Genomic DNA, 13,081 nt, shown 5'->3' on the forward strand with positions numbered 1-13,081 from the left:
CGGCTCTTCTGAATCGGCTCCCATTAAAGAGCCAGCTCTTACGTTACGGCTCTCAATCGGCTCTTTATTAAATATCACTGGACACCACTCAGAATCGGAGTAAAAGCCCCGACCCCCGTCTCCATGACAACTCCAGACTGCTTCGCTGACTGGGGCAATCCCTCCTGCTACTGCTCTGCTCTGCCCCATACACTCCTACAAGCTGCAACTACAGGACTACATTTCCCAGCATGCCTCAGCGCCCTTTATTACATAGCAAAGCAGAGCTGTGTGGGGCGGCTGAGGCATCGGCTCTTTTAAAACTGAGAGCCGGCTCTTGTCGTTCACAGCAAAGAGCCGGCTCTTAGAGCCGGCTCGTTCACGAACGACCCATCACTAATTGACACCCAGAATTGGTTGAATGCATCGATCAGACATGGTGGGAAATCTTGGGCCAACATGGTTGATTGATGCGCTGTAGTAACGGAGTATGATATCATGAAGAGTGCCAATTGCAACAGAACCCCTGGTGCTGTACTCCCAAATGTAAATGTGCTCTCTGCCTGTGCATTCATACTTTACCTGTCTGCTGTCGCCCACTGCAGTGCCCACCCATCCTTTGCATTTGAGCCTCACTCGCTGCCGGAGTATAGCATATGGCGTGTGTTTGATGTCACACTTGCGCTCTATATGCCGGTAGGCACATAGGGTGGCAATAAGAAAGATGAAGGGACACTGCAGCTTGCAACAACAGCCAGGTAAAGTATTTTAAAGAGTACTTGTAACAAAAAAAGTTCCCCTGGGGGGTAATCACCTCGGGAGGCGGAAGCCTCAGGATCCCAATGAGGCTTCCCCCACCCCTGTAGCTGCAGGCAGTCCAGCGCTGGCTCCCGGAATCCTCCCTCGACAAGCCTGATAAGCGCTGATTTATTTACCTTTCCTGGCTCCAGTGGGGTCACTGTTGCAGCTCTCCGCACGCAGATAGGCGAGAATAGCCGATCTGCGTCGGGTCCGATCTACAGAGCAGACAACTTGCGCCTGCACAGTAGAGCAGCCCGACAGCGATCGGCTATTTCCGCCTATCTCCGAGGCGGAGAGCCGATACTGTTCCTGCGCTGGAGCCGGGAAGGTAAATATTTACATCCCTGCTGTTCGGGGAGCTTTATCGCCGCCGCCGTGGGACCGAGGAGGATGGGGAAGCCTCAATAGGATCTGGAGGCTTCCCCCACCCCAGGGGAGGTTTTTTTCGTTACAGGTTTGCAGCAGATGCAGCATCACAAGGCCAAATCCAGAGAGATTTCATGCTAAAATCGATGAGAAATCAGAGAGAGATCTGTCACTTAGTCCAATCAGCCAATGCATCGAGATGTAAGCTGGAGACCCTGAACAAGCATGCAGATCAGATGTTTCTGACGGTGATTAGTTGCAGTAGACATCTCTTGGAGATGTCATTAGAGGTTCACATACCTTTTCCACCTACACTGTGAGTGTTTACATGGTGTGTTCAATAAAAACATGGAAACATTTAATTATTTGTGTATTATCAGTTTAAGCAGACTGTGATTGTCTATTGTTGTGACCTAGATGAAGATTAGATCGCATTGTATGACCAATTTGTGCAGAAATCTATGTGATTCCAAAGGGTGCACATATTTTTATTGCTACTGTATATGTATTTTTCCCCTGATTTTTTTTTAATTGACTATTCTTTATTCTCATACTTTAAATTAATATATTTCTTACTTTCTAATGATATTCTGAAATAAAACAAATGATGATAGAAAGGACCAGAGTGGTTTGAATGATAAAACTACTGTTTAATTATCAATTCTTTTGATATGCATGACTAGGGGTACAGCTGGGCGCAGCTAGAGGTGTGGAAGGGAGGTGTAGTAAAGTACCCTTCTTTCTTAACTTAAAATGTTAATAGGTATGAATTAGTATTGCTTAAAAGGAAATAAATAGGTATATGGCAGCCTCCATATACCTCTCACTTCGGGGGTGTTTTTAATTGAATACATGGTAGCATACTTCCCAATTTTTGAAAGCAGAAATCAGACACTAACACGTCCAGGGGCATAACTTGAAATCACCGGGCCCCCCTGCAAAAAAAAAAAATCACCTTCCCCGGGGCCCTCTCAGGGCCTTTTTGGGGGGCAGGAGGGGTCGCAACATGAGAGGAAAGCGTGGCCGCACATCGGCGGGGAGGGGAGACATACCCTGATGATCTATTTGCGCCCCCCCCCCCCCCCCCCAAAAAAAATACTGGCTTGCGTGGTATCCTCGTGCCCAAAATCCCCTCTCACCAGGGGCTTCCTATTGCAGAGTAAAGCACAGTGGTGCAGCTTTAGCAAGACTCACCTGATCCTGATTGCGTCTCCGTCCTTTCTCCTAACCAGCCGGCTGGCTCGTGGGGAGAATGGATGGAGATTTGATCGGGTTCAGGTGAGACTTGCAAAAGCTTCACTGCTGCAGGGCGAAACACAGGAGGGGGCCTATGGAGAGGGAGGAGTGAAGTCAGACACCCTCTTCCTCTGACTGCCCCACCGCTAATCGACCTGGTCCCAGCCACACAGGAGGCTGCGGCCCAGGACCATGGCTCCTATCCCGGGACAGTCTCAGCGAAATCAGGATGGCTGGGGGGCATGTGATAGCAAGCAGATTTTGATTCAGACTAGAGAACATGACAAATTAGGTTACTGAAAATAATATTGTTTCTTTTAAGTGTAATGCAAAATAATATTTCTTCTTTCTGCAATAATCTTTTTAGTACTTATTCCTTTTCTGTTTCCATCCTTTCTTGAACCACTTTTCAATGCACTTTCAACATGCACAGCCACTTCGAGTAACGTACATTTTTGTTATTGTCGTGTATTCTTTTTGGTGCTGGATATTGTGAAAGTTACCTTTTCGGCAATATCTGTATAATGGTGCCCATACACAATACAATAAAAATGTTCGATTTTCCCGTTTATTCGATCAAAATGATCAAATTGAATGAAAGTTGAAAATATTTTTTTTTCGATCAAGAAATTCGAACGATTATCCCGTTTTTTTGAGAAAAATCTGCTCGAACATGCTGGAAAAATCTTTATATTCGATCTAACGGAATAATCGAACTAAATTATCTAATCGGAAAAAAATGAAAAATTGTACCATGTATGGGCACCTTAATATTCACTCTCTTATTCAGGAATGTGGAGTCAGAGTCATAGCAATCGTGTGTATCTGGAGTCGGGGCTGTAAAAAAATGCAGTGACTCCTGTAACCCCTCTCAGGGGACAAAGTGTTTTTTATTATTTTGCTGACATGCGTATTTATGTCCTGGTCAGCAGCAAGAATTACGCATGCTGCTGACACAAGACTTGGCAAACAGGCAGATCCAAATAGACGCATAGGAGAGTGCACACGAACGTACAGTCGCATGCACTCTCGCCGGATGCATAGCAACCAGATACACAAAGCAGAGAAACTTCCAGAGGGAGCGCGAGTGGCTGCGCGAGGGGGACAGCACGTGACAGGAGCATAGGAGAACTGGTTATAACCAGTTCTCCTCACAGAAACTGCGCAGTTAGGCGGCAGAGAGTGAGGGGAGAGGAGGCAAACAGTGCAGCAGCAGCGATCGCCTCAGGATGGCAGAGGGAATCCAGTGTGTTGGCCAGGCATCCCAGCAGCTATCCAGGTGCAGAGAGGACTCTACTATAAAAGGGAAAACGACACAGGCGACAGCTGGAAAATAGAGCAGAGGCAGGGAAGCCAGATCCAGATGTAAAGCAGGAAGTCAAAAATGACAGATGAGTATAAGTGTTACTAATTCAAAGTGCCACTGTCAGTATTAAGAGCAATAGCAAGAAAGACAAAGAGAGAAAGAATTCAGTGTTAATTACCAGAATAAAGTGACAGTTAACAACAGGATTAATTATATTCCTCTGATTAGAGTGGCAAATCAGGATCTGCCTGTCTAATATGAATTTAAAGAGAATTTGTACTCTAAAATTCTTACAATAAAAAGCATACCATTCTATTCATTATGTTCTCCTGGGTCCCTCTGTGCTGTTTCTGCCACTCCCTGCTGCAATCCTGGCTTGTAATTGCCATTTTTATGCAGTGTTTACAAACAAAAGAGTAGCTCAGTGTGTGAGTCATACAGAGTGTGCATGGGGCCTGGAGAGGGTGTGTATAGCTTCTATCCAATCACAATCAGCACAGCACATTCCAGCCTGACTGCCTGAACCCGACAGAGCCGACAGAGGAGAGAAGATTAGATCATATAACAAAGACAATACAGCCACTGTGCAACTAGAAAAGGCTGCAGTTAGACAGAGCACATTAGAACAGGTATAGGAACTTATAGGATAGAAGAAATAAGGAAGAAAATGTTGTTACAGAGTCTCTTTAAGGGAACAGTAACCTTTAAAATACTGAACAGTTTAATTATACATTATAGCAATGTTATTGCCTGATGAACTAAGACTGTGTTCAGGTTACACCCTAGGCTATCTTGAACTATGCTGCCAGAAAGTGTATTGCCTTCCTAGAATCCCCATTTGATGTTTAGCTCAGCCGCCAACTGTTATTTTTATTGCCTGGACATTTTTTCTGTCAAACAGTGCTATACCTTCAATCCCATATTAATTTAAGCTAGTCATTAAAGCTGACACCCTTACCATAGATGCTCTGCAAGGATGAGACTACTGTAAAAGAAGGAAAGAGAGAGAGAGAGAGTCAAATACAAAGGAACTTATCTATTCTTCCCCAGCTTTACCGGTGCACCGGCTGTGAAGAAAAGAAGATTTAAGTGATATGTATAGTGTGTAAGAAATAGATATATTGTGATTAATTTCTTGGGTTGGATACCTATGTTTTTGACCATTTGTTCCGGTCACAAATAAATTATTGATATTTTCATTTACCTCAGTGTCTGGTGGATTCCTCTCAGTTGGGTAGGAAAAGATTCAATACTGGTTACACTCCTAGAAATATGATAAATTGTTCTCAGATAACAGTCACCATAAATTGCATATATAAAGTAATTGCAGTGTTTAGTTCACAAAAATGAAATAAACAAATTGCTGCTGCAATAAAGCCTGGATGGCTGACAGAGTACAGTGTCAGCTTCCGGGCCAGGAGCTTTTTTTTAAAAGCAGATGCCATCTTAATATACTGTAGCTTTAAAATTCCTAAGCTTTGGCAGTGATGAAATACCTTTTTATGTTACATACTTTAAATCAACAATTTTATTACAGTTTATTTTTGGATATAGTTACCTCGTTTATAAGTCGACCCCAAAATTTGAGCCTCTTAAGCTGGAATTTTTGATTGACTCAAGTATAAGTCTACCCAGCAAAGTTAATAGCTGTACCTGAGGCTAGGAGGAGTTAACAGATACACTTGGGGACCAGTGTTTTCTTGGGATTTCCTTTATAAAGAAAGTGTCACTTACCACTGGGTAAACTAGTGCAAATGGGAATGTCACTAACAGTACACATATTACTCAGTGTGCTCAATTTTACAGCCATTGGTTAGTAATGGATGCCTCTAAACCCCTCTCATATCAAAAGTAAGCCCTGCAAAGTAGTGCTTTTGCAAGCAAAATGTGATGGTGGGAGGGAGGTTATAATCCATGCTGGCTGCTGCAGCTTGCTCTGCAAGGGTTGAAAGAGAGGTGTGCCTCAGGTATGAGTCAGAAATTTTGGTCAGACTTGTATACAAGTCGACCCCTATACTTTTATTTAGTGAGTCAGACCTAAATTTCTAGACTTATAACGAGTATATACGATTTATGCAAACTAGAGGAGTCGGAGTCAAGCATTTAGAGTTGGTGGAATCATAAACTGAGGAGAAGGAGTCTGATGATTTTTGTACTGGTTCCACAGCCCTGCTCCTATCCTAAGGGCTTGTTTTCATAGTGCGCTTCTGTCTGCTTTTTATCTGCACTTCAATGTTTCTACTCTCTTAACATTAACCTCCCCACTCTTAGCCCCTAAAGCTACGTACACACTTGCGATATTGTCACCCATCGGGCATCTGGAAATTATTCCTCAAGTGACAGTTTGGGAACCTAGGCTGTACAGATGCATTTCTAGCCTTCCAAATAACGATGCATCTTGCTGCTATGGAGGGAGCAGAGGGACAACGATCAGCACACAATGGAGCGGCTTCCCATGGTCAGGGTGAGCGAAAATAGCATTGCAATCGGTTGTGGGTTGTTAGGGATCCAACATACCAGATCCTTAAGTGACGTTGGGCAGCCGCTACACACATACTAAATGCATAGCTGCAGCAGTTATGTCTCATTTCAGTTATTGCATGTGTGTACGTACCTTTACTCTGAGACTTCTCTCTCTACTCCAAACCAATTCAGATTAGTGTGAGACTGGAGAAGGGAAAGGACCGAGAGCCAAGAGGCCGTGGCAGACAACTACAACACCAGACAGTCACCATCATGGAGTATCTCCTGCAGTTCTTTACGGGTCCGGGTTAACGGAGGGCAAGGTGGGGGGGGGGGGGGGGGTTTAGGGAACATGGGGTGGACTAGAGAGGGAGAGGCTAAGGGTTGGACCAGAGGGGGGAAAGACCAAGAACCATGCCAGCCAGTTTACGGCATCACCAGTTTCACCCATGACATTTCTGTTCCCCACAGGTCCGGGTCACCAGAGGAAAAGGTGGGGGTCTGAAGAGGGGAGTAGTGTAGTAGTAGGGGGAGAGCTCTGAGGGGGGCTGGTTGGAGGAACGGATGGTAAGGAGGGTCTAGAAAAGGATAGGCTGAGTGCAGTGTAGCTGCGGCTGCCATCTTCAACTGCTAACACAGTGAGTCAGATGCTATGCCGGTCGGGTAGGGCAATGGTTATTGGGGAGGGGAATAGGTTAGTATGGGGTGGATGAGAGGCTGAAGTCAGGGTAGAGGTGTTGGCAGGGGCGATTCCATGGCTCCATCCTTCATCTAAGGGGAAGGAGGACAGCATTGTAGTCCCCTAGAGCAGGTGGAGGTCATCAGTGATGCGCAGGGAAGCCGTATGCAGCAGGACTTACAGCGACAGGATGTAGATTAGGACCCAGATCCTTAGGCCACCGGGATGGGTAGTAGTAGTGGGTTGGCTCCCCTAGGGTCAGAGTCAGTGGTGGTGCCTGGCTCCCTTAGGGGTCAGGGTCTGCGGTGGTGCCTGCACCCCTGGGGGATAGACAACAGTTCCAGTGGCCTGTGCAGCTGTGGATCCAGGGCAGGCCAGGGTGGGAGGACGGAGCAAGAGGGACTGCGAGGATGACTGGGACTGGCAGTACAGTGAGTGCCTTACTGAGCTGGAGGAGTGATGGTGGCCTGAAATCCCCCCGGGATACTATGGGCCTAGTGCAGTGTGGCGATGTGTGGTGGCTAGCAGGTCTGGAGTAATTTGACCTGGCTGGCATAGTGTCTGGCATTGCTCAGTCCCGGATGGCATGGACACTGTGTCCCGGCTAGCGAAGCAACTGTGTTTTGGCCTCCCAAGGGCAGTGATAGTGGAGCAAGCCCAATTGGTGCATCAGCTGAGGATCCAGCTGTTTTAGATACTGCGTCCCTGCTGAAGGAGCAGGGGCGCCGTGGCCTCCCCTGGGCAGTGGAGGTGGAGCAGCCCACATGGTGTATCAGCTAAAGGCCTTGCTGTTTTGGATACTGTGTCCCGGCTGGAGGAGCAGCAGTGTCCTGGCCTCCCCAGGGCAGTGGTGGTGGAGCAGCCTACAGGGTGCATCAGAGGAAGACCTTGCTGTTTTATTTACTGTGGTCCTGCTGGAGGAGCAGCGGTGTCCTGGTCTCCCCACGGCAGTGGTGATGGAGCAGAATATATGGTGCATCAGCTGAAGACCTGGCTATTTTAGACATTGTGGCCCGGCTGGAGGAGCAGCGGTGTCCTGCCTCCCCAGGGCAGTGGTGGTGGAGCAGAATACGTGGTACATCTGCTGAAGACCTGGCTATTTTAGATACTGTTGCCCAGCTGGAGAAGGAGCAGCAGTGTCCTGGCCTTCCCAGGGCAGCGGCGGTGGAGCAGCCCACGTGGTGCATCAGCTCAGGACCTGGCTTCAGAGAGCTGTTGTTGGGAATGCTGGAGTGCCCAGTGTCCTCATTAGAAGCAATTAAGAACACAAGTTGTAAACTGACCATAAATCAGAGATGAGAGTAGCCCCAATCTGTCTGGAAGCCATATAGTGTATATGGCATCAACTGACACTCCCAGATAGTTCTTCTTGACTGATGAGTACTGTTCCGCACAACAGGCTGCAGGACGGGGAGAGCAAGAGGAGAGGGTTGAGGGAAAATGGGTGAGTGGTTTGGGGACGGGGGGTGTAGGCTGGAGCCCTGTGGCCATGGCTGTCTTCTATGGCACCATCTTGGATTCTCACTAAGTAAGTGAAGAATTAACATAATTTGCAGTTATGTTGCACCATTGACACCAACACTCCTCCTCCACTTTGTCCTCCTCCACTGTTCCTCTGCTTCTTGTTTCTGATATCAGTTATGGAATCCCATTTCATGCCATCAAGTGTCCCAACATTTTTTTTAGTGCTAGATAGCTTTCTTTATTCCATTTGGTAATCAAAACTGAATGGCGACCTGATTTTTCAAAGAAAAAATGATGTCGCCTATAGTAACCACATTCTCACTTGCTGCTCTTAATCGTATACACACGGGGCTGCACGGTGGCATAGTGGGTAGTGCTCTCTCCTTGCAAGCGCTGGGTCCCCGTTTAGAATCCCAGCCAGGTCATCATCTGCAAGGAGTTTGTATGTTCTCCCCGTGTCTGCGTGGGTTTCCCCCGGGCACTCCGGTTTCCTCCCACATCACAAAAACATACAGATAAGTTAATTGGCTTCAGCCAAAAAAAATGGTCCTAGACCATACATGCACTACACGATACATACATATGACTATTGTAGGGACTAGATTGTGAGCCCCTCTGAGGGACAGTTAGTGACAAAACAATATACTCTGTACAGCGTTGCGTAATATGTCGGCGCTATATAAATACTTTAATAAATAAATACACACCAGGCAAGAATATAGAACTCTAACTGTTCTCACCATTCGTTGCTATTGTTTATCCAAGATTTTTCTTGGTCTGCTGCTTCGAGCCTTAACTTGAACTGAGCCTGTGGTCTTCCATTTCCTCAATATGTTCCTAACTGTGGAAACAGACAGCTGAAATCTCTGAGACAGCTTTCTGTATCCGTCCCCTAAACCATGATGGTGAACAGTCTTTGTCTTCAGGTCATTTGAGAGTTGTTTTGAGACCCCCATGTTGCGAATCTTCAGAAAAAATTAAAAGAGGAAAGAAACGTACAATTGACCCCCCTTGAATACTCTTTCTCATAATTGGATTCATTTGTTTATGTCTGTCAGGGGTCAGTGAGCTTATGAAACCAATCTGAATTCCAATAATTAGTTTTAAAGGTTTTGGAATCAATAAAATGACAACAATGCCGAAATTTATGCACCTGCCTAATTCTATTTAAACAATTATTGTGCACTTTCTGTAAATCCAATAAACTTCATTTCACTTCTCAAATATCACTGTGTGTCTCTCCTATATGATATATTTAACGAAAAAAATTTTAGCGTAACAACCAAAGATTTATACAGGAAAATCATGACTATTAACAAGGTTGCCCAAACTTTCGCATCCCACTGTATACTGAGGAGGGGGCTACCTAATACCGGGAGCATATCTAGTTATCTATACTGAGGATGGTGCTATCTAACACTGGGGGACCATCTGGCAATCTATACTGGGGAGTGGGCTGCCTAATAGTGGGGGCACTCCCAGGGGTGTTTCTAGCCACTTTGTCACTCCAGGCAAGAAAACCTGTGGCGCCCCCCCCCCCAACATAGCGCCAACCCTTATTCCACCCCCGTGTCCCCACCACAAGCAAGCACACACACACAAAAAAATACTATATACTGTAATTATAAAGTTCCACAATTTATGTGTTTGATACTTTCCACGTTTTATATCTCCAGTAAGAGAAAAATAAATCACATTCTTGGAACAATACCTTAAGTACAATTAAATATAATGCACAAAATTAGAATGCTTTCAAGTTTTATAACTTAAGAGATAAATAAAAATAATGTGCTTGATAACTTAAGATCAATTAAATATAGTGCACAAATGAACAATGTAAACATTACAACATTTCTTGCTTAACATCCAAAAAGTAGAATATTTAAAACTGAACATGCCTGGACTTAAAAGGACATCCGAGGTGAAAATAAACTTATGAGAAAAACAATTGTATCTATCCTCCTCCTACTAAAAATGACTTTTTTTTAGATATCCCACAGTTTTAATTTATATTTAAATCTAGAGGTACAGAGTACCTAGCAAGCTTATGGTGAACCAGAACGCCTAAAAAAGTGTAAGGAGCTACAATGGACCTAAAAGCCCCCTTACTAATGCTATGGAAAACAAAAGATTGCTTTCTTAAAACAGAAAGAGTGAACAGGTTGGAGTGAGCTCCAGATGTCTCCCAGTCGATAATTCCGGTTGGAGTGAGCTCCGAAATGCCTCCCAGTACATCACTGCTGAAATATGCAAATTATCCATTTTTTTTCCTGCAAGATAGCCACACCTCCAGATCTGCTGGAATGCAATGATGTGCCAGCTTATTAAAAATTACAGAGCCACAATAATCCAACATGTATACAGACTGTTTCAGACTGGTTGGTCTTCATCAGTGCATGGCATGGATTGATGTGGCTCTATGGGGTAGGACTTGCAACACCCAGAGGTACAGAGTACCTAGCAAGCTCATGGTGAACCAGAACTCCTAGGAGTGTGTAAGGGGCTACAATGGACTTAAAATCAAATTTTTACGTTTATACTGCTTCAATGGCTCTGCTGAATAACACCTTCATTGAAATATGTCAGAGCTCAAATCTATGAATTATTTCCCCTTTTTATCTCTTTCCTGCTCTCAGAAGCCATTTACTGACAGAAAAGTATGTTATGGCTGTAATTACTAATCAGTAAGATTTATGCTATAGTCTGACTCAGTCCGACACGGACAGAAACTGTCACTTACAAATCTGATCTTTAACTCTTTTAGGCAGAGAAAGAAAAAAAAGGAACACAGCATAGTTATTTGTATGCTTGGCACTGTACATACACATGTCTATCTCCTCATGTCACGTCACCTCGGGTATCCTTTTAAGACATGATAAGAAAAATTAAATACAATGCAGAACGTAGGAACTTCAAGTGCTTTCAAGTTTTAGAACTTCAGTAAGAGATACCACAAATGATGTGCTCAAAACAATAACTTAAGAATAAATATAATGCACAAATGAACAATAATGTAAACATTCAAAACGTGCTTGCTCAATATGTAAAAGTCAGAATATTTAAAACTTAACACGCCTGGACTTTCTAGCAGCAAAATCATTAATGACATCATCAAAAGATATACTCCTAGACACATCTCTATTAATGCTCATCATAGCAAGGCCATTGAGACGTTCCTGTGACATGGTTGATCTCAAATAGTTTTTTATTAGCTTCAGTTTTGAGAAACTTCTCTCTGCTGAAGCTACAGTTATGGGAGTAGTTACTGCAATTCTAAGGGCTAGCCACATGTTAGGATATATCTCCATTAAACGTTTTTCCTGTAAAAATGCCAACAGTTCCAAGGCAGTCACGCTGGATTTAGGTAAATCTGGGAAGACTTGTAGTTCTTGTGCTAGTCCTTTCCCATCAAGGTCACAATGTCCATTGTAGGTCAGTCTGTCACTGAGCTTTGTACATTTTTCAATCTTCTCCTCAGTGGAAAGATTAGGAAAGTTTGTAAGGACTCCAAATTTCTTTTCAATTTCACCTACTGTCAGAAATCTCTCTTGCAATGATGCAATTGAAGTATCCACAACCATGTTAAAGAAAGAGACTTCCAATTGTTTTAGTGCATCTTGAATAGGCTCATCAGGAGTCTCATAGGAGAAATGGAGCTTGGTTTTCCTCAGCCTCTTTTGCTTTAGCACAGGTTCCACGTTCATCTCCTCACAAATATCCTTCGCTGAGATCTGTGCAGAAACAAATCCAGTACCTCTGTAATCAAGTAAGGAGGCTTCTGTTTTTTTCAGAAGGTCTACAGCAACATCCAACTGCATGGATTCTGACTGCATTAGCTTGCTTACAATTTGGGTTTTCTGAAGAATGTCATACCATACAACAGTACAAATCAAAAACCGGATTGATCCCACTTCTTTTGGCTAATGATTGCGCCTCTGCTTGCACTCCAGGATCAGAAGACGTTTCCCTCACTTGAAGAAGAGCCTCCCTAATATTTGAAGCCTGGTATCTTACAGCTTCTACACTTTCCACCCGACTCTCCCATCTTGTTTCAGACCATGATTTCAGTGTGATGGTGACCTTGCTTTTTAAAATAGTCCATCTCTGAGTAGAAGCTGAGAAAAGTTTGAACAGATTTTGTAGTTAACCAAAATAGGCATTGGCTTCAGGAGAGTTTTTAGCTGCATCAGCAACCACTAGGTTTAATGTGTGTGCTCCACAGGGCACAAAAAATGCCCTTGGGTTGATTTCCAAGAGTCTGGCTTGCACACCTTTCCTTTTCCCTCTCATATTTGCGCCATTGTCATAGGACTGTCCTCTACAGTCTTCAAAAGAGATGTTGAGATCTTCAAGTCTCTTCAGAATGAGAGATGCCAGGCCTTCACCAGTAGTTTCTTCTGCTTCAAGGAAACCCATAAAGTGCTCTTTGATTTGAAGACTTTCAAGGGCCACGATTCTAATAATCACTGACATCTGCTCCTTGTGGCTCACATCAGGTGTACAATCCAAAATGATTGCATAGTATTTAGAATCTTTTACTTCTTTCACAATAGCATCTGTAATTTTGCTTCCAATTCAGTCAATCAGCTCATTCTGAATAATGTGTCCCAAATATGTAGTGTGACTGGCTCCCCTTTGCACTTCACTAAGATGCTGTTTGAGTACCGGGTCAAATTTAGCCAAAAGTTCCACTTCCTTTAGAAAGTTTCCGTTGTTTGGTTGGTAAAGGATGCTTGTCTTGCCTCTCAGAGCAATATTTCGTTCTGCTAATGACTGTATAATAGCAA

Source organism: Hyperolius riggenbachi, chromosome 9 (genome assembly GCF_040937935.1).
Source record: "Hyperolius riggenbachi isolate aHypRig1 chromosome 9, aHypRig1.pri, whole genome shotgun sequence".
NCBI classification, from domain to species: Eukaryota; Metazoa; Chordata; class Amphibia; order Anura; family Hyperoliidae; genus Hyperolius; species Hyperolius riggenbachi.